The sequence below is a fragment of the Pogonomyrmex barbatus genome, unplaced genomic scaffold, assembly GCF_055798465.1.
Source record: "Pogonomyrmex barbatus isolate J1 unplaced genomic scaffold, ASM5579846v1 scaffold2, whole genome shotgun sequence".
NCBI lineage: Eukaryota > Metazoa > Arthropoda > Insecta > Hymenoptera > Formicidae > Pogonomyrmex > Pogonomyrmex barbatus.
This window is the reverse complement of record NW_028297116.1, coordinates 7126553-7153985: the sequence shown is the minus strand read 5'-3', so window position 1 is coordinate 7153985 and position 27433 is coordinate 7126553. Positions and strand designations below refer to the sequence as shown.

Below are 27433 nucleotides of genomic sequence, written 5' to 3'. Positions count from 1 at the left end.
CTCAACGCGTCGACGATTTGTTATAACCGCGTGCTCGCATAGGCGCATTTGTATCTTTCCACGTTGGCTCTCGGTGCGTCAGCACCGACATCTTCATTCGATCTGACTTTCGACACGAGACGCGAACCGCGATCGGGCTGGTCGCGGTTTGCGAGCAGGCCCGGTCCACGCGAGCGAGCGCAAACACACGCGCGCGCGCGCACAAACGCTGAATTATGGGGTGCGGGAACACCCACTTCCTGGTCATCCATGGAGAACCGCAAACTCCCACGCACACCGGCGCATCCCGCTCGGTCGCTGTGATGGATCCACCGCGAGCCACCAGCATCCCGCATTCCTCTCCTCCCCCGCGCCATCGTCGTCTCGCTTTCCTTCGAAAACGCAACGCGTTTCGCGGCGCGTGTACACGCGTGCCCTATCATTATTTCGCGGAGCGATTCGAGCGTTAATCAATCACCCTATCTAATTGGCCGCCACGTAGCGGAACATTTCATTCCGCGGGAGTGAACCATTACTTTCCTACCGAGGAGTACGCGCTCCGTCGAACGGACTTGTGGATCTCGACGGTTTGAGAAAGACGTATTCACGTGATACCGCGTTTACCCAGGGCACAATCATCCTGACACAAGCGTCGATTCACCACTCCGTTCACTCCCGCGTTGGGGCGCAGTCGGAAATGTTCTCGCCCAACGGGCGCCAAACAGGCGCCGCGAGCACGAAGAGAGAGGAGAAAGGAAGCGAGAAAGAGGGTCCGTGGATGCGGATAGTGAATTCTGAGATGGGACAATAAATTATTATGCATCCAGCATTCGACATGTCGGTCGGATAAAAGAAGGAGTCCCGGAGACAATGCCCGTCGCCGCGCCCGAGAACCCCCTCGGCGCATCCGGTGCGTTTTCAAGGAAGCTTTCGGTGCGCTGTGACACATATCAATTGATTTTCACGGGCGCGAGTCCCGGTCGAGAGCCACGTTCGACATATCGCCCCGCACGTTCCTTATTCGAGCGACGAAAAAGCGCGTGGTGAAGCGCGGATAAATAATGGCCCGCCCGACCGACACCATGGCGTAATTTTTCTTCGAACTTCTTCGATATTACACGTGTCGCGCGTCACGCTTTCCGATTTCGTAGCCCATCGCCACGCCAATAAAAATTCCCAAGAGAATTTATTTTGAATTCGGTCATTGATATTACGGAAACGTTATCTGATTAATAGATTATTGCCGTTACGTCAGAACATTTGGTAATCGAACTAGCGATCGTATTAAATAGAATACCTAATGCTCTGTAGAAATATTCTCGTATACTAGCTTCAGCACACGTCTTGGCTCAAAATCACAACACGTATCCTATAAGAAATCATAAAAATTCCCCAAAAAGTTCGTCGAACTTTTTCCAATAATTTCTTGTGAAACTACAAAAATGACTATTTGAAAAAGTAGTAAATAAGTTTACATAAGAAATCCCAAATAAGTGAAACGAAATTACTAATATAAATATGAGAAAACTAAGCTTAAACTATCGTTCTTTTGGAAAGAATTCAATTTTCGCTATTCGGTCTTAGGAAACTTGATCACGCTCAAAGACGACATCGTGGTGAATGAGCAAATCGATCGGGCAATCGTCGCAATTCGAAATTATTTAGACGACGTCCGATCGTCATCGATCGCGCGTCTCCCATAAATTCCATCAAGGAGCTAGAAAGGTCTCTCTCTCTCTCTCTCCCCTTGGAAATTACTTTGTTTCACGACTCGACACCCACGTCTCGTCGTATCTATGCGCGCGCACGCACCTTTCTTGCGCTCTCGAGTGCTCGCGCTTACACTCAAAGCCTCCCCTACGGGCATCGTCTTACACAAAGCACGCGCGCCGTTCAATGTAAAGCGTTAAAGCGCTACGTGATCGAATTTGACAAGCGACCGGACACTGCGCCAGTCCAAGCCACCATTTCGCGCACGCCGGCCGAATATCAAAGAGAGAGATCGTTAGAAACGTTTTAGAATTAGTCGCGTCCTTTGCCAAACAATGACTTCGATTGATTTAGATCATCCGACTACGTCATCGTATCAAGGCCGCATTATAAGGCCCAAACGCATTCCATAGGTAAGTCGAGCATGCTTCGGCATGCGATTTTCGATGCATGTTCGACCGAAGTGAGATTTCATCACATTTTTTTTTTTTTTTTACAATGTTTGTCTAATATCGCACATGCGATATGTTTTATGTAATGTAGCCGAGAAGTTATTTTCTGCAAGGCTCTGGCGGCAACTTTGCGTAATCGATCGTGAAACGTAAGGATCACCTTGATCCACGAGACGTTCTCTCGACGAGTGTCTTCGTCCAACTTCGTCACGGCTGGAAGTCGGTTCGTTATCTGGCTACACATATCGCGGAATTGGATCACGTATATTGTACATTGGCTGACCGTGATTTATTTATCGTCTCAAAGTCTTTGAGATTGTACTGAAGTGTTAAGACATCTTTCGACATCTCGACCGACGTATACATCCACAATTATAAGAATTACGCAAAGCAATTAGAGTCTGCTCAAACGCTATAGATATTGATAATTATATATCTTGCACGCACAGTTTTGCATATCTAATCTAAAAAGATTTACGCGAGTCGTGCGAGAAGTTCCAAAGATCAAGTTCACCGTGGCAGTCTCGAAATTGATCGATCGGAAATAATAAATGGATCTTAGAAATATCTCGAAAAGGAACAATTTCTTTCTAATCTTATTCTTTAGTCACTTTATACACCGCGAGATTTTTTTAGGATTGAAATTGATTTCCCGGTGGGTAGGTATCACGGATCGACATACGCATTCCCGTATACGATCAACGCGATCGACAGCCGAGATCTCTACGAATTACTCGCGGCGTTTTTCGATTTCAGCGCGCACGTTTGAATTCCGATTCGAACCGGAATACACAGCGCGCAAGATTCATGTAATATTATCTGGCATGCGATTCCCGCTCGCCCACACCAGAAGAGCTGCCGCGCGAGATCGTGAGAAGTACTCCAGATCTCGGGCGAGCAGGATCTGCCAGGTACATATCGTTTCTCGACTGGCTGTTAAACTCAGATCGCTAACAAAGTGAGGATCAAATAATAACACGTTATGATCGCGCTGCTTCGAAGATAGATAGCGCTCGGTGTGAGTGAATAATTTGATAATGGCAGCGGTGGCGGCGGCGGCGGCGGCGGCGGCGGCGGCGGCGGCGGCGGCGGCGGCGGCGGCGAAGCGTCTTGTCGTATTCTTTTCGCCCTCTCGCTACCTCCACCTGAAAGATCGAGAACGAAGAATGCGGCCGAAGAGGGAAGATGATCTCCGATCGTTGCCCGAGATCTAGCACTCGTCGTTCTCCCTTTCTCGCCATCACTTCTCTTCCTCCTTCCTGGTCTCATCGTCCTCCCTCCCGACACGCCACTCTCCTCCTCTCTTCCCCCCCCCGTCCCTCCCGACTCCGTCTTATTTTCACGCTCCCTGTCTCTCCCTCTTTCTCCCCGCCGTCCGCCCACGAGATCCCCGACCTCTTCCCTCCCGATCTCGAAAGATCATGCCGCGAGATGCCGGGGCTGCTCGTGATATACCCGGGCGGACGGGTTATACCACGAGATCGCCTCCACCGTCTCATGTAAAGGGATATTCCGGTGCTTTGGATATTTTTGCAGACGGCCTTAATGGCGGATGATTGTGTGCCAAAGGTAACTCCAGGTGAAAATGAAGCATCCCTGAGCCTCACCCTCTTCCCGGGCTCTTTCGCGCAACGTGATCGACTAAAAGAGCTCAACCGTAGCCTGGGAGTTTTCGCTATGCTCGTTCTCATACGTTACTCGCTTGCATTTCAAACCGAGTATACCAAGATGAACGGCGGACATAAAATAAAGAAACGATTTTCCGAGATTCGCAATAAAAAATATAACGAAATGACGACAACTAAGAATAATAATTCACTAATAGTTGTTATTTTAAGTTTAGTTAATTCTTATTGCGAGCATTTGCATGAAATTATTGATTTATGTGAAAAAAAATTTCATCGACAATATGTATATATTTACGCATTGATAGGTAATCTAACATTTAACAATTATATTATTAAAAGTAAAAAATATCATCAATTTAATAAATAATATCTTTTATTTAACATTTATTACTGCGGAAAAGATCGTGAGCTAATAGTAATAGTCTTCTCTATCGAGTAATAAATTCTATTCGTATATACTGTCGGCTGAGATCAGTCACCTGAAAATATAAATGATAAATGTGTTACCAAAAATTATATTTTGTATGTAGATGTAAATTATTTTTTTCCAATAACATTTGAAGAAGAGAAAATAGAGACAATTCTATTTTACGATTATTTGCCCATTCGCATTGTCAATGTTTTCGTTACGGAGAAATAATTCTTTATGTGTTAAGAATCGAAGGATATATATTATTAAAGCACATTTCGATTATAAGCATTTTTTTTTTATAGCCCTTAACCGAAAAAAAATTTGAAAGAAAATAGCAATGAGAAAGTATAACGGGTATGGCAACAAGGGCAGGTAAAGTAATCAACGGCAACAGGGATCTTGAAATACGAGAAGGAAGAATGGCGGGAAAGAAAGCACGGGGCGTCTCTGAGAATAGAAGGAGAAAACGAAGAGGAAGAAGAAGAGACGCTCGCGGCTCGTGAAGATCAGGCATAGGTAAGTGGCACTTATGTTTAATACGTGAGTGTGGATGAGTAGTCGGTCCTGCACGCGATCCTCGCGTCGGCACGGTCTTTCCTGACCTCGCGTTCGCTAGAACCAATTTCCGTGGATAATACGGGCGTTCCGTAAAGCCGAGGCATATCTCAAAATGGAGCAGCGAGTACCGGCAAGTCGGTTTGTTATGCGAGTCTTCGGTATAACACAGAAATTCCATCCATCTTTCGTATGTAGCTCTTGATTACGCGATCGAAAGCGGTTCGCCTGAAGTAACAACAATGTGAGCGTGAAAATTTTACAAAGTTGAAGATTGGTCCGCGAAAATGAGAATTTGAAATTCTGATAACTCTGATAAATCTGTGAGCCATATCCAACGTTAAAAAGCAAAATCGCTAATAATTACGTTACGTTACATAAGTTCTATGCAAATCAGTTGTAAGTTCTAATTGTGAGTACCATCACCGGCGAGGAATTTTAAATGCAAGATGCGGAGCTCTACATTTCACGTTACATTTATCAAGCCTGTGGCAGGTAACGAGCTCGCTCACGGCTGAAGGCGATAGCGCACGACGCCGATTTTTCTATCGACTGCCATTTCGAAACTCGAAACGCAAGAATCCGCGATTGCACTTTTTCACATGCATTCCGCGCGATCTCTTTGCCACCTTCTCCTTCGGCGTAGTAGTGGGAAAAGGCTCGTTTCTCACGTTGGAGGAACTTGCAGGCTTGAGGGCGACCGAGAATCTGGTGCGGCAAAACGAGAGCGATACGATTTCGAAGCGTGAATGAAAGCCTGAAATATATTACTATTAAGAAATATATTACTATTTTTAAAGATTTTCGTCTGCGATCCGTCTCTGACTCCAAAAGTCCCAGTAACCAGAATATCCTTGAAACGCTTACGTTCGAATGATTCTTTCGAGAGCAAGGTATTTAATGTTCGAATAAAAACGAATGCCCAAGCAGATGCTCAGACATTCGACTGAAAGCGGAGATTAAAAGCCAGTTGAAAAAACTAAGAACGAGTTAGGTCCATGCTCATGCATTACCCAAACCGCTAATTAGGTTCCGCCATCGAATAGCCCCGTTCTTGTTTTTATCAGACCATGAGGAGAGTGTCCGGAGTGCCTTTCGTTCTAAACGCGGCGTCTTAGGTCCCGGTGGTGTACTTAACTAGCGACGTCAGGAGCAAATGGCTGGCTTGATCGGCTCGAAACATACCGCGTTAATGACCAGCCGGTAGAAGTACGAGCTGCTGATCGGTGAACGTTCGTGGGAACGAAGAGGGTCATCGCGAGTGACCTTTGACGCGGTTGGCGGTGACAAATCGAGTAAGCGATTAGCACGTTCGTAAAATTTTATAAAAAGTATTGTAAACTAAAAGAGAAAGTTGAAATAAAATTTTTCCCTTTCTTTTCCCTTATTTTTTTTTTTATTTTTTTCTAAACTAACTTTATCCTTTATCTTTCACGTTGTGAAAGTAGGAAAAAAGCAATAAAAAGCATCCAGATTGAGTATCGATTTGCCATGTCGAAGGGTAACAAATTTCGAAACACATTTCAATGGACCAAGTCAAGTTGCGAAAAGTTTCAAAGAAAGGTAAAAGTAGGTAACCCTAAAATATTTTCAACAAATAGAAAACAATACAAACTATTTCTAAAGTTCCGCAAGAATTTTTTTATAAACTATTTTTATAACTCCTTTATTTATATATATATATATATATATATATATGTATTTTATAGACAATTCCTTGACATTTCAACGTATCTCTATTTTCGTCTCATCGACTCGTGTGTTTTCTGTAACAGCACAAACATAAAAGTCGGCGGATACACATAATGCATGGGATTCAAGAAACGGACGTTGCAACTTCCATTGTCCTTAGACAATAACACGAATATAATATGACATAATAAAACGGGGAATATGTCTTCCTTTCCATCACGCACAAACTGCGACATTGATAATTAAATGCTATATTAGATTTCTTATTTCCTCTTATATCTTTTCTCCTCCGTGAATAGTAATTAATAACTCCTTTACCTTACCCGCGCATGCTCGGAGTTACAGGTGTTTAACGACTATTTGCCAAGATTCATCGTCACGATCTACCGCACCGTGAAGCCGAGCGGATTTCCAAATCTCGTCGCCGCTTGAACGCTTGAAGACGTGGAGACTCGCCGCAGTCGGGAGGCTCATTTGAATTTTCCCGGAAAGGATGCGCACCGCGTGCATTTCAATCCTCAGAGGACACCCCGACGAAATATGGCCGAGAGACAGTCGGGGAGGGCGTCGGCGAGGAGAGACCGCGCGGAGGAGGAGAGAGGGGAGGAGAAACGCTACGGTTGCACGTACGCGGATGGTGGTTTAAAAGCGAGCGCCCAGTATCCAGGGCACGTCCAAAGCGCGAACAACTTATTGTCATGTGCGGCGGCCGCTGGGGCATTTTAATATTTCCGCTGAATGCAATGCCGAGAACGGGAGTGCGTTCTGGCTCTATGGTGAGGGCTACGAAAAAGGGAGGTGAGGCGTGGAGTCGTTACACGACCGCCACCGGTCTTACTCGGAGTCCTGGATCTTTTTTTTTTTTTTTTACGAGCTTCCTGCGGCCGAGACGACGCCGGCGCTCGGCCTGGAACTGCCGGCCGTGAAGAGCATAAGCGGGACCGTATTTGAATATGTTGTACGTTCGACCGTTCTCTCCTCCGTGCTGCGTCCATTATCTCGAGACGTTCGTTAAGAGGCTTTAAAAAGAGGTGGTGTGGGAAGCTGCGTTAAACACGGTTGCGTAATTGTAATCTGTACATCTATGAGAGTCTCTCTCTCTCTCTCTATAAGTCTAACGGAGATACAACCGGAATGTTCCAGACCGAACTGCGAACGCGGTATACAGGATCGCGATCGCCGGGAGCGATTAAACGCCGGTGAAGAAGAATAAAACAGCATCAACACGACAAATATATTCCGCACGGCTGCGCGTCTTCACGGCAAAACACGGGGTCTTATCGCTCGGTAGCCCGAAACAGTTTGTCCGTTCGCGCCGTTGTAAATGCACGACGGCGCTCGGCTGACGTGCGAAGCACGTCCCGAGAGAGGCTTAAGCATATATCTCGCTTGGAGAGGCGAGAGATCTATCGCTCGAATTTGCCAGGCACGGCCGTGAATCGATTCCGAATATCGGGCCGTTGGAACGTGGGTCGATGAGAGATTCACGGTATCTCTGCCTTTCGCCAACCTTGATATAAATCGCACGGCCCGGTCGCGCGAAACTCCGCGTTACCGCGCAATTTATCGTCGATTCGTACGATATGAATTGCAGCGACGCGTCACATCCACGTTTTATGCGCCGTACGGTAGCCGCGCCGCTTCGATAGCGGTGATAAACGATCGCGTTCCAGCCTGAAACCCCAGACTGAACGTGATTTTATAAAGAATTCACGTCCCGTCCACGGCACTCGGAAGGGAAACGGCTCGAGGCGATTTAGAAGGCAGGAAAGAGACGAATCGTCCCCGTCGCATCTCGACGAGTGGCAGCTGAACGGAAGAAAATGCGAAACGGAGAGATGATTATCTACGAATCCGTCGTTTTACATGATGCAACTTAATCTGGAATGAAATCTGGATTTTGCCCGAGAAACGAGACAAAAGTCGCGGAAGATTCGACAATTTCATATCTCCGTGATTACCTGTAAAAAAGAAATGAGGACGAATTTGTTTTAGGAACTAGAATTATGTATCGGCTATTAATTGAAATTAATTGAATTTATAACGTCTTCATTTCACATGTCATTTCTGCTAAGTTAATGTATCAGAGATACAAAGAGATTTTATATTAATGTAATTTTTTTTCCGCATCTTAAGTAGAAAACGTTAATTGCGTCCTTCACCGAAATAAGGCATGTCTTGTCTTCAACGCGAGTGAAGATTACATTGTTACATCGCTGCCGCGCTGCCTCTTGACGGATTATGATAATTAATGTAATCGTCATTACCTCTTGGCGATTACTTAGAAATGCCAGGGAATAGTGAGCACGAAAACATTTGTGCGAGATTCGTACGTTTGGCGGAGCCGGACTCTTTGGAATGGAACACAGAATGAACTTTTGATAATAATCGAGCGAATTAATCGCCGCTCGCGCCGCCCGCGGAGGAGACATAAGGAAAATAGGCGGCGCGTGCACGCATATCGGCGAAATTGCAACACGCGTCCACCGGTCGTTTAGCGCACCCGGCGCAATTGCCGTACACTGTAGCAATACGAATGTTACATCGTTCCCTCGTGGCACGCGATCGAAACGGTCTCCTCCTATTGGCAACCCTAATTGCGAGAACTATGGTATTTGCGCCGCGTCTTACGTAACAGAATCGTCAGTGGTGCGGTGCCTGGTTCTCGCGGGAGAAGCGATGAAGAAGAGACAGATCAGGGAGAGGGAGGGAGGGAGGGAGGGAGGGGGGGGGGGAAATACATAGAACTCATCCCCTCACGCGAGAAACGATCAGCGCCGGGTCTGCCCGGCATGCCGCAACGAAATCTCCATTTCGATCCGAAACGTTCGTCCCGAGTCTTGAGTTACGAGAGGGAAGGGAAAAGAGAGAGGGAGAGAGAGAGAGAGAGAGAGAGAGAGAGAGAAAAGTGATTATCCGGCGAGTTAGGTATAACACGCGACTGATTTACTTTGATCGCTCGAGCGCTCTCGAGCTCGAAGTCGGGACGCGGGCAAGCAGGTCGCTCGGCCAAAGAATGTCGCTTGATGGAAGGAGGTAAACGGCGCTAATACCATAGTGGTACATTGTCTCTCTCGAGAGCGTACCTTAACGCCGCGGCACCGCGGTAAAGAGTCGGTCGTTTTGGAGCGATTACTCGGGTAATAGCACGCGATTCCGAAGTGCGAGAGAGTTGGCGATTTGCCGCTCGTGAAGTTCGTAGTTTGAAGGCTTGATAAATGACGCGTCGCGAATGATATAGACCTAAGCCACGAAGAGTGAAGAAAATTAGAGAAACTATCTGATTCGCGTAAATCGCTTGCATCTGCGCTTGCTCCGACGCGAGTCACGAATTACACAGACAAATGAATAAGCCATCTTTGTACTCTCGACCGCTCGTTACACGCGAAAAGAGCGAAACATGCATTTAATTTTATCTCCGGACGATAAAGGTATAAGTAAACATGTCGTTTTCACGGCGGGAACGTTTAAACCGGTAAAAAAGAATCGTATCTCTCTGAGACGTCTCGCATCACCGGATATGCGTGTACCTCCCTCGCTTCCGGTCGTAAGGCCGCTTAGGCTCATTGCCATGCACCTCGTCTCGTCTGCCCTCGGAATATGAAAACAAAATCATATTTCTCGTCTGTCGCTTACCGATGAGTGCCGCCTCTCTTTCTCCGTTCCCTCAATCGCTTTCGCTGCCTCTCCTTCCGTCGCTCCCACCGTCGGATTCATTCAAGCCGCGATCTTTGTCGCCTTTTATACAAGTGTAAAGATCCACCTGCCCTTTTCCACCGGTATCGGGAGCTAGCCGCGATCGAGTCGGGTCAGGGCAACGTAGTTTCTCAAGATCGCTCGTTAAGCGGCAAAACACACGGGTCGGATAATTACGGCGATCATACGTTAGTTGGGTTAATAACTTTGCATTATAAATGTATTAAGTTCGGATCCAATTACAAGCGCGCGAGGGAGATCGGAGCCGGCGAAATCTTGCAAAATGACTCTCCCAAGTAAATGCGAACCTGAGCGCGCGTAATTCCAAGGCGATGAAGGACTGGAAACGGTCGGTGAAGTAAGATGAATCGTAAATCAGAATCGAAGTTATACTTCATTATACCCTAGTTATACGAGTTAACTCGTCGGAACACGCGACGACGATACGAAGCGATACCCGGCGAATTAATCCGATCCGGTAGAGAACACGCGAGATCGAGCCGTTCGTTCGCGGTGAATAATTGTGCTCGCGAGCGCGTCGACTATTGTGAAAGTGTGCGCGAGGAAAGAATCGCAACGATCATCGTACTGGCGACAGCCAGTGATGGCGTTTCAAATACTTCCCGCAATTTGCGATCGTGAACGCGGAGCGCATCTGGTGCCCTCGGACGTCACGCTCTCGACCGATTTTAGCACGGTTTAAACCAGCTGTCGCAGCGCACTTGCAATTCTGTCGATCTTCCGCCAGTGGAGCGGAACAGACTTGGCAAATTGTGTAGTTTTGCTCGAGTTTACGTTGAATGTGGCAAGACGACAATCTCGAGTCGAGAGATATCTCCGAACACCACGTTCGACAACATTCGAAACATATTTTACAAAACGAATAAGCGAGGAAGCGAACCTCCTCAGATGGAAATTGATGACGAACAAAATAGATATTATTTTTGCAAGAATAACAAATTGGTGGAATAACAAAGCAATGTTGATGTTATGTAAATATGGAACACTTAATAGCACAGCTCGGGAAATAGTGTAATGACGTTACAAGATGTACAACGTACATCGTACGAATCGTCGTTATAGGTCAGACGCTAAAATGTGAGAATTCGCCACTCGCGCGCGCAGATAAAGAGGATGCGCGCTGAATGAGGGACTGTGTGAATCGTGACAGCGCAACGCGATGCGGTCGTGAACCCGCGTGCAAGCCTGGAGATCGCGGGTGTCGCTCGCGGCAATTAACCGCACCGCTGGAAAGGTCCGAAAGTTGCGAAAAAAAACGTGATCCCCGCACCCATGCCCCGCCGCCCCGTTGTTGTAGACGCGATCAAAGCGAAGGGAACGAACGGCGGGGGCGGCCTCGCGGACGGTGGATGACGGGCGACGAGTGCCCGTCACGGAAGGAGGGCGTTACGCACACGCGTGCGCGTGTGTGTCACGGATGTCATAATCTTACGTAATTGGGAGCCACCGACAGACATTTGTAAGCCGCACGCATGCGAGAGCGGGCCGCTCGCTCGGCCGGTACGCACAGCAATTTGCTTTGATTCGATACTGCAAACTGTGTCGCGGGAAACGTATTGTCCGCCACCGAAGGAAGCACGGCTCGTTCCCGCGCGAGCACAGCGCGGCAGATCGGCTCGAAATTGGTCAAGCGTGCTTCGCAGGAAACCGCCATCGAATATCATTAGCATTATGGAAAATTATTTTCACGCGAACGTATTTTTGGAAATAAAAATCGTCCATCTCGCATTTGTATTGTGCTAACACTATGTATACAATAAATGAGTACTTTTTATTATATAAATATTTTTTTTTTTTTTTATATCGATGTACCCTTTCGTATTTTCCTTCTTCGAGGGAGACGTATTTGTCTCATTTTCTTCTCGCGGCTTGTTGAATCCTACAATTGACCATGAGTGGTCAAAATATTTGCCGCTTGCGACACGAGGTCGAGCGATTTCTTTCGTAATTCGCCTCGATGATATTCGACGGACGCACAACCCGCGACCATTATGAAATAACGATATATATATATTCCAAGCGAGAACCGCGCGAAGCACGTCTGGATATTATGAAGGCATTACGCTGTGTACGATGCGCGATGCGCGATTACCTCCGATTCTTGAGCAGTTTGCTCGCGTCAACAGGACGCGATTTACAGAGCGTGTACATGATACATTTTGTCATTTAAATCTATGCCTATCGTTAACAAGCAGATAAGTGCAATTTATGATAACTGCAAGTCACGCCAAAGAGCAAGCGGTATATTATGCAAATGTCAACGGCGCGTTGCGGACGATAAGCAGATCGAAAGAGCGAGGCTAAGTGCCTCAAATAAATTTGTATGCGAGAAGAGTGAAAGATACGTTACACAAAAAATAATTGATTCCGATCGCTAGTAAAAAAATGTAAACGATCAAGAGGTAATGTATAAAAAATCAATTATCAAGTGATTAATTATTTATCTTGATCAAAAGCTAAATCAAAATTTTTTTTTTTTTAAATTAACTATTTTTAACTTGAATTTACATTAAAAATGTCGAGTTTCATATGTTTGACGTTAAACTCGAGCATGTTCATTTATTCACAGTTTTAGTCGATTAAAAAAAACATGGCTAAAATTCTAAATTATTGGAAAAGAAACCACGAATACGCAACGGAGACACATATTCTCTCGTAATATCGTTATTTAATTTCACGTTAATGACCGCGCACGACCTCACGGACAGAAAAGCAGGGTGGTCGACAGAAAAAGGATACGACGGAAGGCGTGTCGACGGAAGAAGCGGCGGCAATCAATCGGTTAATCGATAGTTCGCTCGATCGAGATGGCAAAAACGAGTAACGGAGAAGACGAAGCTCCTCGCGATGAAACACCCGGTGATGGCGTGGAATGCTCCCGAGTCGTTCGAGCGAGAGCGAATTCCGTCGAAAAAAGAGGCAGGGAGATGAAGGAAGATAGAGGGAGAGAGATACGAGGAGGAAGGAGAGAAATGCAGAAAGAAAAGAAGATAGAAAGAGAGTGGCGAGGAGAGAAAGAGGGAGAGGAAGATCGTTCTTCGTTGCTTAAACCGCCCCTAAGAAAAAGCGGTCTCGCTGGGCTGCACCGCCCCCCTTAGGGTGAATTAGCAAATCTAACGTAATAATTAAATTATCGCCGTGCGGGCCGTTCAGGCAGTTAAAGGCGTGCATTCCCATACAGATCGTGCTAATGAAGCGTCCCGCGCATACGGCGACGGGAATAAATTTGAATTTCCATTACGTCGCGCTAGTGTGATGTGCGAGTTCATATATATGCGAGCGCGAGGGGGAGGGGGGGGGGGGTGACAAGCCTTGGCGAGAGAGTCAAACAGGAAAAGGGACACAGACGGGAGGAGGGCAAAGCGCAAAGGCGCGAAAAAAGCTCGAGCAAAGGGAAAGCTATCTCTCCCGGATCCGCCTACTTGTATATCTTTTACCTCGGTAGCATGTGTACGCGCAGTACGTATTAACATTCTGCGGGTGTAGATCTCTCGTTCCTGTTTAACTGCAACCGCGCGCTTATTGTTAGATTTTTGCATATTTATAATTCCCGCGTTCAGTGACAGCTATCGTTTTTGCGGACTCGCAAGATCTCCTGCATCGGAACGTCGCGTATTTGCGATTTACAAATTCTAAGATTCAGTTTTAAATATCCGTCTAAAATTATACGAAAATATAATAATATCATGAAAATTAAAATTTTTTAATTTTTATAAATTTAATTTTTTATAAAAGTTTTTATAATATATTTTAATAAATTTTGCGAAAATCATATTTATATTATTAATAATTTTGTCTGTGAAGATATCCGTTCTACTGTAATGTACCAAAATTGTAATGTATATAATGTACCGAAATGTTAAATCATTTTTTGTGATCTTCGGCAATTTTTAATAGTTTAGATATTAAAAAAAATTTTATATTTATTGATTTTCAAAACTAGAAAAAGACACTTTTTTATTTTATTACATCATACATTTGTATTTTTTTCTTTTTGCTGATCTTATCTTTATGAAATATACACATAAACTTCGTTTTTCAATTACCGATCGATTCATCTCTGAACTTCGAAGTAAAAATAGGGGTCAATCTCCCTTCCATCATCGCGATCGTGAAACTTGAGATTTTAGTACCCAAAAACGTAAATCTCGTATATATGTACATAGATAAATGACAATATTTTTGCAACGTTCATCCGTTTAAGTTATTGCTTAAGGCAACGTAACAAGGATACATGTCCCTCTTGTCCTTCATCGGCTATCCTGATAATCATCCATCTAACTTGAAAGTATAACGTATGTGTCTACTATATTAATGTCAAAGCTGCGGTCATAAACGTGGTATAGATATCTGACATTTACATCATTGCATATTTATTGGGATTACTTTGCATAAACGATCCTGAATATACATGCACGTCATTCAAACGCCACGATTGCGAAATTCATTTCATTCAAAGGCATCCTGAATGATCGCACTGGACCGGGCGTAATATTTCCGATTCGATAAATGCGCTCGGAAGCTTGGCGCGAGTAGGATCATCATTTCAACCATCTGTTCACTCGATCGACGATCACGGATGAACGAAACCGTGGTAACCGGCGATTTAGAGATCCGATCCGACGTCCACAGCTCGCCGGTCTGTAAAGCATGAAAATAACACCTGCGATTATCATAGCTATTATCGCCTAGATTCACGCGAATCGATGTTAACGATCTCTCGGATCGGATCGAATAGGCTACCTTGGAAATTGATATTGATTACGACATTGGGACACACTTTTTACGAGTAGCGATCGCGTAATAGTATCGCAAGACGATTGCCGTACCGCGTCGTCCGTTCATCCGTTTTCATTCGCGCGACGAGCGAACGTCTCCGGTGCGAAAGTTCAAGATGCCGATTGCGAAAACGAATGTACGTCGACCTGCGCACGACGAGTGCCAAGATCGACGCGAGGCTCGCGGGAACCTGGCATCACTTGTCCTATCGCGATCAAGTCCTTAACCCATTTGCATAACACATCGATTATTAAGAGAATATTAAGAAATGTTAAGCATCAAGGAATATTTAATTTAAGTTTATTAAAAAATACTTAATTCAAGAGAATTTTTCTTGCCAAAGAAGATCAGCCGAAATGTTCAAGTATTCAATTTGCTTGTCTGTTGATATGTTATTTTGATTCGTCTCAATAAATATTTTTATTGTATCAACGATACTTGTTTATTTGGTCGTTTATTGGCCCTAATATTTAATATGCTTGTTATATTTATTTGAAAATTTAAAATATTAATTTAGTTGTAAAAATTAAGATTAATATTAAAATCTCAAGTCAATTTTTGACAATTAAATTTTTTTTCGCGATTCTAATAAAATAAAATAAAATAAAATTTAAAAAATATTGCAAATAATTGTAGACTATATTGCAAATATTAAGCTCAAATCTATAAATACGTGTGCTGCTTAAAAAATCTGACATTGAAACATTATATTACAAATTGTTCTACATTTGCTTGCGGTGAATGTGGTGCTTGCAAAACTTGAAAGATTGTCGATGACTGCATTGCGGCGATGCTTTCGCTATTACAAACGTCCTACGATCGATGCCACGAACGACGGCGTGCGAACTGGCGCAAAGACGATCGACGATCCAGAGGTGGATCGAGGCAATCTTAATTCACTTTTATATTCCGTGTCTGCCGGAATGGCGAAAGAGAGAACGGCCCACGTTTGCCCGTGATAGCGAGAGATCTCGCTAGAACAAGTCCGCGGCGCGAGAAATCTTATTTCTGATCTAATTCGCTCTTATTATATTAAGATAAATTAATCGAGCGCAAGTTTCGAAAACACTTCGAAATTTTGACCGAACGACGATTCTGACGCCGCCGTCTCTCTTCACGTAAACTCGTTTCGTATTCTCGTGCCAACGTCAGGCACAATGCCACCGTACATTCTAAGAGTCTGACTCAGCCACTGAGTCCAGTGCCTCCTCTTCGTCGACACAGGACGCTCCGCGTCTGGTCACGTCCCGTGCTACGGAAAGGTGCATTACGCACCCTTCGTACGCGCCTCTACGCGCCAAAGTCGTAACCAGGTGCGTACGACTCGCGCGTACGAGCAATGACACTTAGACGAGCTCCCTAGTGAAGCGAAGAAACAATAAGTCGTTTGTCGCGTTTGGATAACATTGGATCGAAAAGGATACATTTATATCTGCAGCGCGAAAAATTTTACGAACGTGTCGCTCGGCCTCTGAAAATAAACCAGACGCGTACGGCATACGAATAACGCCGTGTTAAACGGCGATAGAGCGAGTGAGATTCGTCTTCCATTTGGATCGTAGATAAGCGGTCGAGCGATTTTGCAAAAACCTACAAATATCTTTGACGCCAAACTCTTACGTTACGTTAATTTTCAATAATGAATTTTTTATACTCGCAAATTGTATGCATCCCGTTGACATCAATACACGAACACAGCCAGCACAGCGCGCAACTCGTGCGAGAGAGCTTGTCGATGCATATCCGACTGTCCACGTGCCGGGCGTTGCGTGCGACACGCCCAGTGCGTGGCTCGAGCACGCATATACGTGCCGCACGGACCGAGATTTATGCCATTGGCTACGAAGCGTGCACCGTCGCGTTTATCGGCAGCTGACCATTCCACGCGTGCGGATTGAACGAAGCTCGTTCGGCACGACACCATCTTTCGATCTATCATTCGACCACGGACGAGATCGGCGATTTTTCACGCCTGTTGATCGCTGCTACTTTCCCGATCATCAACGCATTCTCCTCGCTATTTACAAAATTACGAAACAAAATTACGAAACAAAATTACGAAAATTTCGAAAATCATCGTAATTATATTCTATCAAAATTGCATACGAATTTCAATATTATACAAATAATTCAGAAATCATCAAAATAAATAAAAAATTCTCCCTCTCGTTCTTTTCTTGATTATTTTTTATTCGTGGTTTAAAAATGAAAAGAGCTTGTAGCTAAATAAGAGAACAATTAAGTGTGATAAAGCGTTTACTTACAAAACAACAAAATATTAAAAGTCACTAATAATTTTCTAATAATATCTAATATATATATATATATATATAATATTAGATATCCATCAAGTCGAAATCATTTACAACTTGATTATCATCAAACGATTCTAATTAATGGCACAATGTATTTCCATCCGTCGATCGAGAATGAGATAGACAATTCTTGGCAATTGCGAATAGCGATGCGACCGTAGCGTGTCTCGGCTGCACGCAACCAACGAGACGACGATTGATCGACGTGAAATCCAGTGACATACATTAGAGCAGAGTGGAAAAAAGGGGGAAACGAGAGAAAAAGACGAATCCGCGCGAGGACTCGGAGCGGCGACGAGACTCTCTTTGTCGCCGCTCGCGTCGTCCTACACGGGCTTGCCGGATACGCGCCTGCTGCATCTGTAACGAGGGATGTGCACCTCTGATAGCCGCGCCACATCGCGCCACTACGCGCGCGCGTTGCATAAAACCGCCGGGTGCGTTGCATCGGTGTCGTCGCGCTCGCGATCTCGCTCCTGCGCTCGCGCGCTCGCGCGCGCGCGCGCGGGCGCGCGGGCGCGTTACTTATCCAGCCCCGGGCATTGAAATGCAATCCCTCGCGCGGATGATTTATACCTCGCCAATGCCCGCCCGCGGGGCAGGATGTCGCACGTCCCTTCTTTATATCTTTATCGCCTGTCTCGAAAATATCCCGCAGCGCGCACGGAACGCGAGAACGAGAGAGCGAGCGAGCGAGCGAGCGAGCGAGCGCGGTTTGACACGTACGTATTCGCGAATCGCGCCAAACGAATCCATCGGAAACGAATGTCAACAAAGTTGACGAATGTACACATGAAATTTGTAAATACCTTTAATGAACTTCCAATATATATATATATATATATATCTGATTTTCGTACGATTGAAATTTATGTAATTAATTTATGTAATTTTATATAAATAAAAAATGATTTTTTTTTTTATATGTGACATCTGTTAAATAAACGTCTCATAAACGTCATTTAGAAAAACTGACTCGACAACTAACAGATTCTTTAAGTAAACTGCTCTCTGCGTGAAATTAATTTGCCATGTTTTATTTGCGTTTCGAGCCGTATAATCTTCCGGCGATCTTCAGCAAACCATTAGTCCTAATTGGCGATCATTTGGTGTTAGTGTTCCCGTGGTAAAATTTCAAATTGCACTTTTAGCGTGCCGTGTGAGAGATCGAAACGGGATCCACAGTTCGGGACAGTTCGTCGAGGGATCGAACTAATGGCCGCTGGGGAATTCGTCGAGACTGAACTCCGGAGAGAAAGTGGTGTAACGCATCGTAGGAGAGGCGACGGTGCCTTTGTTCCTGGTTAAGATCTGACACGCTGGCGAGCGGGCGTGATCGCGCGAGATATCGATCGGATAAGCACGCGGAGAAACTTAGGGCGTCGTCTTAACGCGAGCGGATCGCAAGCGCGGCTAGGGAGCCCGTCGCTCTACATCCGAACGCACTTGGAAACGCCCGTGCGCGTAATAAGCCGGGACTTAAAAATTAGCATCTGTCGGGCCGGGAGACAATGGCTGATTTGAATAACAATGTTCGCTACCGTGTGGGCTTCTAACTCCTAACTATAGGTTCTAGACGCGACACGAGCCCGCGTATCGCGCTCTCTTATACCGCACGCCGGCGAGGCGCATGACAATGCCTCTGCCCCCACGATTTCCTCCCGCGGTTCTGTGCCCCCCTCGAGAGGGAAGCAAAAAGACGTTGCGCGAACGCGGAGAAAATAGCAGGCTTTCCACCTCTTCTCGCGGTGTACAAAGAAACGCAATAAATAATAATCAGCGTGCATTTGTAGCGGAATATATGTGCGGAATGCGATAAATATTATTATTAGTCGCAAATTTGATGTTAATATAATTATCGTTGATTCTTAAGCATGAATATTTCATCCCATGATAGTCCTGATAATTTTTCAAAATATAATTGAATTTGGAAATATAATTTTCCAAATATAATTGATAAGATAGGTTGCTTGTTATCACGAACAATTCGTCCGATGGAAATCGAATATCTTAATCATGCCGCGGCACGGATAGTTATGCGTAACTCACGTGTGGTATGAACTTACACGAGAAATATACGAGGGCCACATATCGATGCGCGAACGGCTGACCCTGAAGTGTCTTCATCCTTTTGCTAGCGAGTCTTCTTTATGCTCGGTTACGCGTTACGTACGATCGAACGCTCACGGTAGACTCGTGAGACAAATATAGTTTGTACGTGATCAGGGTGACAAGTGTCGCATACCGCTGTTCATACTCAGCCAGTCAATCCAGCCAATTTTGCTATGAAATACGACCCGTACGTTCCCGTTCGAATATTCATCTATAAAAAAAGAGTTGTACAATATCTCATAGAAATGATTAACAAAAATTATACACGTTTCTTTTTTTTGTCATTGTCGTACAAAAAATAGAGAAAGAAAAATGATTGTTTCCTTTGCTCGTAATAAATTTTTCGGCCGAGTTCACAGAACGAAATTCGCGGTGAGACAGACAATAATAGGTCATTGAAGTTTTTCGGAACACAGAGACGCCGACCGACTTGATCTAATACGTACGTGAACCAAGCGCTAAAAACTGATCCTAAACACACTACTCAACAATGGTCCATAATCATTTCTTCTCGACCGCCGCTCACGGGCGGACGGGCAGGTGCTCGCCAGCTTCCTCGGGGCTATAAAATCCGGATTCTTCGACAGGTAAGAGCAGATAAGATAGAAGCGGACGACCTCCGTGTTTGCGGCACCGACGAATCAATTTGAGCTTCGGCTCGTCAAGGGTTTATTGCAGGCGGGCAGATGGCGGGCAGATAAAGTTACGGAAAAGGACGTCTCTAACGAACGCCAAAAAAAAAAAAAAAAAAAAAAAAACACCGCCGAACGCAATTTGGAGTGAAAGTCGTATTAACGCTGCGGAAAGATCGCGCCGGCGGGATGCGACGTCGCTTTGCCAAAGCCGAAAGCCGGACACTGAATTCGGAGTAAGGTGGCGTGTAATCGTGGCGATACGTCTTACCTTAGGACGTAGGCCACGTCGTGTTTCGCGAAACCTGCTCGCGGATCGAACTCGCTCAAGCGGGAGCGTATCATCTTACCTAGACTGTAGATCGTGCCGCTCGCCAGCTCTTGTTGAAAGCATTTTCTTCTTATTGGCCATGTACTGTCGATTTCTGGACTACCTAATCGTAAATCACGGCCGAGACGGCACACGGCGTGTATATACTTACATTCTTGAATGTACACGCTGTAACTCGATGACGTGTGGTATAGCTGAGGGCTGAACACGATAAGAGCGATTAAGGTGACATCGATAATAAGCTTTAGTGAGAGCTTTAGCTCGCCAAAGAACCAACGTTCAATGTGTATCTTGGTAACAAAATTAACTTTTTCGTTGATCACCACTTTTCCGTCTCGTTATATAAAATTGCATTTTTATGTATATTATTTTTTGATTGTGACAAATTAATAATATAATATATATATGTAAATAAAATTTTGAAGAATAATTAATTAAGAATTTTTGTAATTACTTCATTAATTCACGTTAAATGACAAACGTTTCGTACGTTGAGATCGTACTTTAATTCTCCTCGATAATCGCAACAAATGCAATCGGCACGATGACCCCCGCCGCTTCTCAAAGAATGGCGCGTATTTTCGCCTCGCTCTGCCGAGCAACGAGAGAGCGAGCGGTAGGTCTCTCAATCTCGATGGCTGCAAAACGGTTTCAAGGTTCCCTCTAAGAGCTTTCCGCGCGCGAGGTAACGAGGGCGCGATGCGCGTCTCCGCGGGGCACAGGTAGGTCAAAACACTTGCACAAGCCGGTATCCCCGTTCGCCGCCGCTACGACACGTCCGGAACGAAAGGAAAAGTGTAGATCTCACAAGACAGAGCGCATCGCGCTCGTCGGAGGAGGTAGTGGAGGAGCTCGCCGAGAGTGAAATCGGCGGAGAGAGGAGAGGAGAGGAGAGGAGAGTACCTGCCCAACGCGGAGAAGAAGGATCGGATTCGCCTCGTCGGCCGTCGCGTCGCCTGACGCGAGGACCCACGCCCGCATTGTGTTTCGCGTCCGACTCCAACTTGTCGCTCTCGCCCGTTCATTGTGCACGGGTCTCTTCTTCCTCGTGTTCTACCATCTCGCACATCGGCCCGTCCTTCCCGTGCTCGCTCACTCGCTCGCTCCTTCCGTCCAAGCGGACGGGCGAATGGCGAACGCCGGATTAGGTGGGTAGATGCGTATGAGTCACCTGGTGCCCCGCGCAAGCGAGTGAGATTTTCTTTGCATGCTCGTGCACGCGGAGAGTCGACGCCCTAACCCACATAAATCCGTGGCAGTTAGTCGTCCAGGAAAGGCCTTTTCTCGCGGCAGTCTCGCGCGGTGCCGGCTAAATGAACGCGGCCGGCCGGTGGGAGGCCCGTCCGTCGCCCCTTTGTTCGCCCGCGGCGGATGGAATCTCGTCTGGCGTAATCGAGATTCTTTTATTAAGTCATTCAGCACTGATGATGCACGAACGAGGAGGCGTTACATTATATGCACTCATGTGATCGAAGGCGTTGCGCTCGCATTCGATATCAACCGGAGATACCTCCAGCGGGAGGGAGCGGCGGCGGGAGAATCGTCTTGAGTAGCGAACGTATACGAGTGTGAATCCCAGTGCTCGTAGAAAGCGCATTTCAGTCCACGCTAAGAGCGATACTCGACCGGAGAAGCCTCCGACGGAAAACGAGGATCCCTACAAGCTTTAAATGAGCGTGGGTGCCGACGACCGGATTTTTTTCCCTCTCGATCGATCCGCGCCGCGAGGCAATGCTCGACTTTTCGACGAGCGTAGGCCGCATCGTTTATTGCAATACGATCGATCTATTAACATGATAGAACATGATAGAATACTACTAATCCTCTCGATAGAAATCACGATGAGATGTAAATTAACAACCTACCTAGCTATTTTCTTCGTGTAATATCGTATTGCTTTTCATCCTACTCTTTAATTAAACAACTCAAAGCTTCACGTTTCTATCGAATGCCTGAAATTCTTTCCAAGGTAAGAAAAAAGTGACTGATCTCCGCTCCGGCACGATAATCTAATCGCGCTCTACAAGCGATCGCCTACACTGGCGTACCTATCTAGCGCAATCGAGCGATTCAGATCCGACCGATCGATGTCGAGCCGTAGGTCGGCAAACGGAGAGAGAAGGAAAGAGAGAGGAGAATTGCCACAAGATTGCGGGGCGATGTGCGGCGGGGGAGTATGTGTGGAACAATGGGAACCACTGTCCGGGGCATTGCCTGGCTGTGCCGCAACTCGCGCGGGAGATCCGATAAGATAGGGAGAGGGTCTCTGTATCGCTCGTAGCCACCATTCATCGGCGCCATCGTCGTGGGCACCTCTTTACCCTTTTCACGATGCGGCGTATTAGAGCCATTGTGTTATCTGTCATGTCGGAGATATCCGAAGGGCCAACAGTCGGGACGCGGTGCCCCGCCAAAGGAAACTAGTCGCGTCAGAGGCGTGAAAAGCATCTCGCGTGGGTGGCACGAGGCCCGGTGCTTCTTTCGAAGCCGACTGTCCGAAAATCGATGATCGCGCGACCGGATCGGGGTGCAGATCGGGTTTCGATGACGGATCCGACAAGTAATTACGTTTGTTCTATAATCACGCGACGTATATTTCTTATAGAAATAATCCGATTGAGTCACACAGCATACCACGTCCATCTCCCACGCCGATTACGTACGCGAGACTCGTCTAACGGCCGCGCAACGATAACTCTTTCCTCACCGGAAGCGATCGTTATCCCGCGAGCGGGTCGCGCGACTGAGAGTCGTTTCCCTAATCGCGCTCCAGTAAGAATTGATTTCTAGGCGGCACACGTGCGCGCCTGCTCGCCTATATGAAACGACGATGACGACAAGACGAAGACGAAGATACGTTGGGAGGAGTGCCTGCCCACGTGCGCGTAGAGAGTTATCTATTCATTCGTTCATCCACCTACTTATTTGACACCTACCCGCCTATCCGTCCATCCTAACGTCTAATATGTTCTCTCTCTCTCTCTCTCTCTCCCCTCCCCCCGTTTCTGTTACTTTCGCGCGTCCCGAATTATTGTAAAAGGCCGCGTAACACTTGCAACGAGGCTCGCGCGACCGGGTCGCCTGCCTGAGCGGCTGCTGTCGTGTAACAATGGCAGTGCACGCTCTGACGTTTCTCATGACGATTAATCCGCGGACAATGCGCAATTGCGCCATGACAATTAGCGACAACACTTTTGCCGGCCGACGAGAGTGAAATGTTGCCGGGCGCGCGAGCGAGACGGCGAGCGTCGCGTGAGCGCCACACGCACTCGCGCACGCACGCACGCACGCGGCCACGCATGCACGTACGTACGCGCTCGAGCGCGGACGCACTCGTGCGCGCTAACGCGGCCGTTCGTGTGTGCGTTGCTTACGCTTACCTACGCGCCGCCGCTCGCGCGTGCCTACCGCGCTTTGCGTATGTAGAGCATGGGACCGCCATTGTCTATTGTTGCCCGTTTTATTATCTCCGGGTCATGGTCGCTCGCGCCGGCTTGGCTTGGCCAATCGAAATCGCGCTACCATCTAATTCTATTATTTTAAATAAGCATGCACCTTCAAATGTCTCGCAAACCTACCGCTGCGATTTAGATTTGCCTAATCTCGTGGTAAAAAAAAGATGGCTACAAGCTTTCTCAAAGGTTCCCTTCTACCTTTCTCTGATTTCTGCCATTTGTTAACCAAAGCGACGAGCAGCGTTCTTACTTTAAATCGGAGGGATCACTGTTATATATACCATTCGAAAAGATTATCTATTGAAATAATTACCTTGTTTTGTCTTCCGACTTCTGCGAACGAAAGTAACAAATGTTTTTCCGTTTTCCTTGTTCAAAAAGAGTCATTATTCTATTTTAGTTCTGAAAGTTCTTTCCGAAAAAGATGAAGAAGATAAATTACAAAAAGGCATGTTGTGATTAAGCTTTCAAAAATGTTACATTTTAACAATCAATTTTAACAAAATTGTTTGTAACACATATCTATTATTATAATACTCCATTTTTAATATTTTACACTGATATAGTCTTAACAGCACGTAAATATCATCGAGAAATAAAAAAAATCAATGACCGAAATTGTCATCTATTATACTTTTGTAGTATCATAATGTCGAAGTATACTCACTGCGATAAATCATATCGATTAGAAAGGAAATAGATGAGCTCGCTCGAGACATGTTTATTCACATACATCCGACTATTACTAAGCGATATCGCATTGCTCCGCAGATAGTTCCTGTGGCAGGAGGACAACGCGCGGGCAGGGGAGAGTGAGATAGAGAGGTAGAAGAAAAAAAAAAGTGGAGATCCTTATAGGAAGAATAAAAGAAAAGGCGAGGGCGAAGAAGGCGTTGGAACGGTCGCCCGCAGTGCCGCTGACTATTTATCATAAGATCGATCGGTATCTCGAAACGATACCGGTCCGATCGGCGTCGTATCGATTCTTCTAAGGGCTTCAATTAACGTTATTAAAGCACCATTAATCTTCGGGTCGACACGATGTACGGCATGCACGGCATGCCGTGCGCGTCCCGATCCGACCTCCTGCGATCCTCTCCTCGCATCCGATCCCGCGGGAGGATGCAAGGATATCACAGATCGATCCCAGAGCTCGATCCATTTATTCTACGGTCCCCTATCGCGACCGTACGTGTCACATAGCTGAGTATGCGCTCTCGCGCTGAAATAGAACACATGGTAAACATGTTGAACTATCTAAAACATTCCTTTTCATGCGTGCCATAAATCGAAATGTAAAATCATGTAAAAATTACAAAATAAATTGAGTGAAGCAAGCTATATCAAAGATCAGCTAGTATTTCATATTTCTATAATGATATTGATATTTTCTCATGTGACATAATTACGCACACGCATACGTGAGCATGCTATCGTCATTTAAAGATCATTAGATAAGTTATTTAGGCTTTCGTTGTGACGTACTTTCCTTATAAAAAAAAAAAAAAAATGTGAGACCGAAGTCCGATATCTTTATCAGTGACACAACCGTCACGCTTGGCTATCCGCCAAATTGCGTCCGTTGGAATTGATGAATATTAGGAGTCTCTCTTCTCTTGTCAGGTAAGAACTATCGTTGCGCGAATGCCGTAATGCCTTGCAACTGCCTTGAATAATTGCCATATGTCCATTACCAGGTAATACGCGGGATCGCACTCGAGAGGAAAAAGTATAAAATCAGACGTTTCTTTGAGACGGGCGATGGCGCGCGATGCGGTGCGTAAATCATACCGTGAAAGCTTTACGACAGGTCGCGGCTAAGTACACGCGGGTACCCTTGTTAGCTGGCAAATTAGAAGCATCGGCAGTACGGAGGTCGTTTGCAAAATCGCGTTTCACCGCGATTAAAGTGCGAACATCTGTCGAGTGTGTTTGCGTAAATGCGGTAAAAAAAAAAAAAAAAAAATTAAAAAGTGGACGTCGTAGATTCTACGAAGCTCGCGCGATTTTGTAATATTTTCGTACTACTATTTTTCATCATCTTTCCATCAATAAAAACATCGGCCATAGAATAAAAATCTATTTGCGAATGTTTTTCATTGTTCAGCGATTTCTTATCTTTCTTACCTTTCTTACTGGTAACTCAATTATATTTCTGAAAAAGAATTAATTGCCCAAAAATAATTCCTTATCTGTTTCTATTACGTTACTTATATAGTTAAAAAATGCATATTATAATTTGCCAATCACTGCAGTAAAATAAAAATTTTATAAAATTTTATAAAATTGTAATTTTAAATGAAATTTTAATAAAATGCTACTAATAAAATAAATTTCTTTTAAATACATATTGATCTTGCAACGTAAAGGCAGATGATTTTTTTTTTTTTTTTTTTTTTTTTATTCAAAATCCCAATATGACAAAAGTCGTGCTCGACCAGCTTTCGGTGTCTCTCCCGGTTGTATGTAAAGTCGCGTTAAGCGCGTATACCTACCCGCGCTAATGAAGTAGACCAGACACTGGGGCAAGAAGCACGGTCCATACCGCACTACCGGGGCGTGGCCGCATACATGAATACGAAAAACGCTATGGTCCGCGGACGAACGAGTGCACAAGGCCCGAGCGCTCTGTCGGAAATTAAGAGGGCATAATGTCCCTCGGGAGAGACGTCATCACGATGCGTTCGGTGAAAGTAAATCGCGCCTACGATCCTGCGGAGTCGTACGATTGTACAAGAACCCAGAAGGAGCAGCTCGAGAAACAGCACATTCGTTCGTATACCGAGTCTCACGAGTATAGCCATAATAAATTACACGTGAATATAATTTACGAGATATATCGCATGGAGATACGGCATTCTTCGGCTCGTGCGATCAGATTGCGCAATTGTCATTACGCGCGAACACTTTGTTTTCCCATTCGTTAATAGTACGTATCGCATTTATTTTATTTTCGCTCTTTTACTTATCGCGCCGTCAAAATCGCGGCATCGGCATTTGAAATGGGTAATCGCGTATCCCACTAATTGAATAGATAATTGAGTTCCCCGGCCATCAGGCTCTCGAGCCATCTATCTCCGGCGTCCCCCTTTCCGTACGTTACGAAAAACGTACAGCCTAACCATATTGTTAAGAGCGCATCGTCGTGACAAGTCGCACGGGGTATTCGTGTGCCGCGAGCCGCGAAGTTCCGTTTCCAGCGATCGCAGCGCGCGCAAGAGAAGAAACCGCCAGCTTGTGCAGCGAAGGATGCATCTGGCGCGAGGTCCCGGCTCGTCCTTGTCGATTCCGTCGCCGGAAACGCAGCCTCTTGGCCCCCCCTCTCCCGGCCCAATGTGCGCAACACTTCCGGCAAACGGGCAGATCACATTTAGAAAGAGCTCGGATTTATCCTGTCGAAGAAGATCGCGATCTAGATAAAATTGCAATTAATTGTATGCAAAGTTTGAGCATTGAGAATGATAATGGCAAAAAAAAAACATTAATATTATAATAATAAAGTAGAATTATCTAGATCGCAGAATCTGGTAATTGCTCTCGCTTATATAGGATCCTAAACAATTTTTTAAGACGGACTCAATTATTATCTCGGATATTTTTAAGAGCAAAGTGTAAGAAAAATATTAAAGGAAGATACGAGTAATATTCTATTAAAAAAAATAAG

The 27433-nt window shown here is 45.5% G+C and overlaps 1 long non-coding RNA gene across 3 annotated transcripts in view; it reads right to left on the bottom strand.

Moving 5' to 3' along the window:
- Window positions 1-27433, bottom strand: part of LOC112552669 (uncharacterized) — a 206307-nt gene that overhangs the window by 162444 nt on the left and 16430 nt on the right. The window lies entirely within an intron of this gene.